Genomic DNA, 5000 nt, shown 5'->3' with positions numbered 1-5000 from the left:
ACAAGGTCTACTTTAGTATCAGAAAGAATAAGCTAACCTGGTGAGGCAGATCGAGATTAGTGATCACGTTTGGCAGCTGATCCAAGATTAGTTTTCACATTTTGTAATTGCTTAAATTACTGCTGTGAATTGGGATAACTTGAGCATACAGAAGGCTCATGTGCATCCTGTCTGGCATGCCCTCTTCCTCCAGTGCTGTCCCACTGCCAGGTCATATGGCCCCCAGACAAGGAAACAACAAGAGGCCCAAGATTTTCTCTTAAAATGAATGAAGGAGCACTTGGCACCATCAACAAGTTTGCAGCATTAAGTCATTACCAGAATAGTATAAGGACCTGTTTCTCTGTCAACTGAATGCAGACAAAACTTATAGGCACACAATAAACACAGCCATCTGAAACCTGTGGTAAACAACATATGGAAGTATACAATTAGCACGCAAAATGCAAAACTATGTATTCTTGCTGTTAGAATTGGGGTTACCATGCTAACAAACTAAACCAGAACTTAGTTTTTTGGTTCTGGCTTCGAGTACTGTTTATTTATTATCACTAGTATTTTGGTGTGTGTGTGTGGGGGGGGGGGGGGGGGGGGGGAAGTTCACTGTTTACCTGAAGCTGCAAGAGAATACAAATCTTTGGCCAAGACCCTATTGTTGAGAAATTACACTTTACCATGGTCTAAAATCTAAAGCGGTAAATGTCTCTTTAAACACACCACAGAGCAGTGGTCTCCTTCATGGCCTGTTTCAAGTTTCTATTTCAAAGGTGTCTGTCTCCACATAAATACCAAACCACTGTAACTCAAGATGACTCAGAAACAATTAACACCCTACTATTCTGGCAGGTTATGCAGAGCTTCTCCTGATAGTTTAAAGTCTACTGCAGATTAGCAACTATTTCAAATCTATGGAATACTATGCATGATCCGGACAACCAGTATTCTAGTTGTAGATATCTGAACCTTTTCAAAAGATATCCCATATCGGACTAGGTCTTACAAAATTGCCAACACAAGTCCATTTGATGCATAAATATTTGGAAGTGCTACAAACAAGTTTCAACAAGCACTGCATAGTGCAAGCAAAGCATCATAGAGGGCTCTATACATCCAAATGTTCAGTGTTGGATAGCATTGTGTTGTTTCATCATCTAGATTGGTGATAATTTGTGAGAATCAGGGATAAGTACACGCCGAATTATCACATGACTATATCTCAACTGTGCTAAAAGTATTTTCCTATATGAAGAACAAATTCCAACATCGAGTTTCGAAGTTATGGAGTATTTCCTCTTTTTGATTAACTAAGTCATTTGTGTGCTTTTGTGGGCTTTCCCCACCTCCATTTGCTCATGTATATCTCTTAGAGCACAATGAATCTCCTTGAAAAGAAGTCAATGAACACATCCCCTAATTAACTAAAATAGTTTCCATCAATACGTCTAGCAAGTTATTGCACAACCTAATGAAAGCGCTGGTGGATTTAAAGAAAAATGACACGCAGGTCTGAATAATTGACAGGTAAAGTGAATCATGGTGTGGCAGTATAGCTACTGAGGCTTCATTGCCATGTCTCTGTTTATGTGACCATTAATCAGAAGCCAATTAATGATCTACTTTAAGCAAGCTAAATGAACTGGGGTCAACTGTACACAAGGAATATGTCATTACAATGTCTTACAGACAAGAGGATGAAGTACATATATGTCAATTATGGGGTGTATACACGACTCAGGATGTATATGGATGACTTACAGATACCATAGATCATAGTTTATACCATATTCTTGTCTTCCGTGATGTACATTCATTCAGCTTAGACTAAGCCACTAACTTTCATGGTCTTCTGGCAATTCTTTATTTTTATAAATATGCAAAATGACAACATGACAGTTTTAAAAAATACATTTCTGCTGAAATATGGAGAACCAGATTATCAGCTTGCAGAAAAGAACTGGAAGTCAAACATCCACATTATATGTTAAATGAATCTGACATGTGAAAATATATTCAATTAAATTAAATGAGCGAGTTTGCGTGCTAAAACTAGTCTTTCCAGGACGTTTAGGTTCATTAGTAGGTTGTGAAATAGAATGACAACTCAAGGCTTAATGAAAGCGTGAATAAATCTTTCAAATAGCATGAATTAGTAGGCTAATGTCAACTCATTTTTCGTAAAAAAAAATATATATATATATATATATATATATATATATATATATATATATATATATCACTCTCATACATTGTAAAGGAGAGATATAGGAAGCAATGCAAACATCATCAGTCATGCTTGGGTCACAGAGTGTATTTACCGTTCTCTGAGGGCTGCTTATTTAATTAAGCCTGGTGGGCTTGAAAGGGTGCCACTGTGTCAACATTGCTTCCTATTTAGCGGCAGCTCAGGCTAAATTGAAATGAACTTAGAGGAAAAGAAGAAGTCACACACAGTGGTCAAGCAGTATATCATTTATACTTATACATTTTGACTTAATAATTAACAGCACCGAGTGTCCCAGTGCAGTTAATTCCAAATGTATATAAGAACTGAGTTAGGTCATTTTCTAAATTAAATCCTGAGCTGTTATGATAAATGGAAGCCTGGGTGCAATAGTAAATAAATAAATAAATGGATTAATGAATGAATGAATGAATGAATGAATGAATTAAAATAAATAAATAAAATTGTTATATTTACATATACCCACTAAAAAGGAATAAATCAACAATATGAGGAATAAAGGCTTTTCTGTCATAGCCGTATAATTGAACCTATACAGAAAATTTATTTTATCTGTTGTAATAAGAAATAGTGGTTTCTGATTAAAAAAGGACATGCTAAGCAATTTAGAGTGGCTATGAGTCTCTAACGGATTATACTTTGTAGAAAAAATAAGTAGACTGCCCAGTGTTATTAGTTAGGCCTGATTATGTATGGGGTTTTTTTTCTCCATGACTGACCAAAACTAGGAGTTGTTTACATGCAAATGAATCATTCCATGTGTGCAGAAAGCCTGTCATGTGCACACTAACTTCGGCTACGGGTTGGATCTCGCCAACTGTTCCCCATTCAAAGACATTCTGGACACCGTATGAAAGCGCTGTTTTTAATTTAGACGCAGAAATAAAGGTACTAAGCTGTGTTACTGAGTTAGCTATACAGCTATATAGTTTGCTATATTTCGCAAACGGGGAATATAGGTTAGTGTATCTTTTAAAAAAAAAATATTTACCTTAAAGCAACACCACATGCACCTTCAAGATGTACCTTCATGGCCCCACAGGAAGACAGATTTCTGAGAATGTGCGGTAGAAAAATAGTCAAGAAATTATACATCAGGGGATAGGCTATTTTTAATCCATGAAGTAACATTTAAGAATTACTATAAGAATCTGATCAGAACCTAACACTTAAATAATGGCAATGCATAATGATAATGCAGGAAAAGAGGGATTTTGTGGTGTTGATTATGTGGTGTTAGAGCTTGTCATTAAAACACGTTCAAAATCAGATACACTCTCAGAAATTAAGGTACCAACTGTACTTTTCCTTCGAGCTGGGGTTGTATCATCAAGGGTACATCTTCTGTAGGTTGGCTATGTATCTTTTACTTAGGCAGGTACATGCGGAGTAACTTCAATTAGATTTTAGAGTAGATGTCCAATTATGCATCTTTAAGTTATGTTTAAAGGTACGCCATATTCACGTTTTCAGGTGAAAGATTCTAAATCAAAACTCAGGTGAAAATTAAAGCCATTGAGAAAAATGCCAATACCTTCTGCAACAAGTTTAATATGTAATCAAAACCTAAACCATATATAATAACCCTTATAATCCATTAATAATTCCGTTCAGGGAAAATGCATAGGACTATTTGTTTTCAGTTTTTGATTCGAATGTTGTTACAGTGTAAATACGGTTAAGGAGTCAATCTAAAAAAGCATTTGATTTACGTGATTCCACTGGGTTTTTTTGTTTGGTTTTGTTTTGTTTTTTTCCAGATTTATTTTAAGCAAATGTAAAGGTACGGATTTTGAATTTGAAGGGGGAGAGGGGCTGGGCCGTGACGGTACACGCACGAGGCAGTGATTTCTTACGGCTTTGCTTTGCTCTTCTTCGCTGACTCCTACTGATCGCTTGCTCTCGCGCGCCCTGCGTCTGTTGACGTTATTCGCGCAAACAGCGAGCGAGGCAGCGCTGTCTCGCGGCGGCAAGCGCGTTTTTCCAAACACCTCTTTATAAGTCCGAAGTCTTATCCCTCCACCCGACCTGTTAAAACCACGCCTACGGAGGCACACAATTGGTCCTGAAAGCGTCAAAGAGCCAATCAACGGAGTCTGGCGTCTGGCAACGAGCGTCACATCCACACGGCGCTGGAGCTCATGGAATTCAGAAGCAGATCTCGGTGCTGGGAACTCGCTACCTCCGCGCGGGCCAAACGGACTTTCTCCAACGTTTGTGTGTGTGTATGTGTGCGTGTGTGTGTTTTTTATTTTTTATTATTTTGTAAGAAACGCGTGTGCGCGTGAAGACATAGGCTATGTAATAAACTAATGGACTCGGGGAAATTAATTTGAGCCTCCAGTGCGTCTGTGTGGAAGGTGGAAGGAGTGATCTAAACGCAAACGCAGCGGACGCGTTTCCAGCAGAATGTAGATTTTGAACACCAGCAACGTCAACGTATATTTAATAAAATCACTGTGACTCGTTCTCTTTTGGTTTTGTATTTGTGTGTGTATGTGTGTGTGTGTGTCTGAGAGAGAGAGAGAGAGAGAGAGAGAGAGTGTGTGTGTGTGTGTGTGTGTATGTGTGTGTGTGTGTGTGTGTTTTCCCCTCGTTTTGGCTAAGCGAGCTGTACACACGTACAACAGCCATTGAAGATAAACTATACAGCAACGCCGGCGAAGGACTTAATGGATAGCCTTCTGTTGTTTTCTGTTGCAGTCACTTTGCTGGAATCCATCTAACGAAGAACACCAGGCTAATCGAACCTAGGCGG

General features: G+C 38.3%; 1 protein-coding gene across 2 annotated transcripts in view; it reads left to right on the top strand.

The window, feature by feature from the left end:
* The first annotated feature begins 4169 nt into the window (after positions 1–4169).
* The window catches only part of tbx3a (T-box transcription factor 3a), a 7861-nt gene continuing 7030 nt past the window's right edge, over positions 4170–5000 (top strand). The window contains exon 1 of one of the 2 annotated variants that reach the window (XM_017460723.3): positions 4170–5000. This exon is cut by the window's right edge and continues 545 nt beyond it. The gene's annotated coding sequence lies outside the window, so the exon portion shown is untranslated. The other variant, XM_017460724.3, reaches the window with a different exon arrangement.

The sequence above is a fragment of the Ictalurus punctatus genome, chromosome 28, assembly GCF_001660625.3.
Source record: "Ictalurus punctatus breed USDA103 chromosome 28, Coco_2.0, whole genome shotgun sequence".
NCBI lineage: Eukaryota > Metazoa > Chordata > Actinopteri > Siluriformes > Ictaluridae > Ictalurus > Ictalurus punctatus.
Note: the sequence above shows the minus strand (reverse complement) of the source record. Positions and strands in the feature narration are given on the sequence as shown.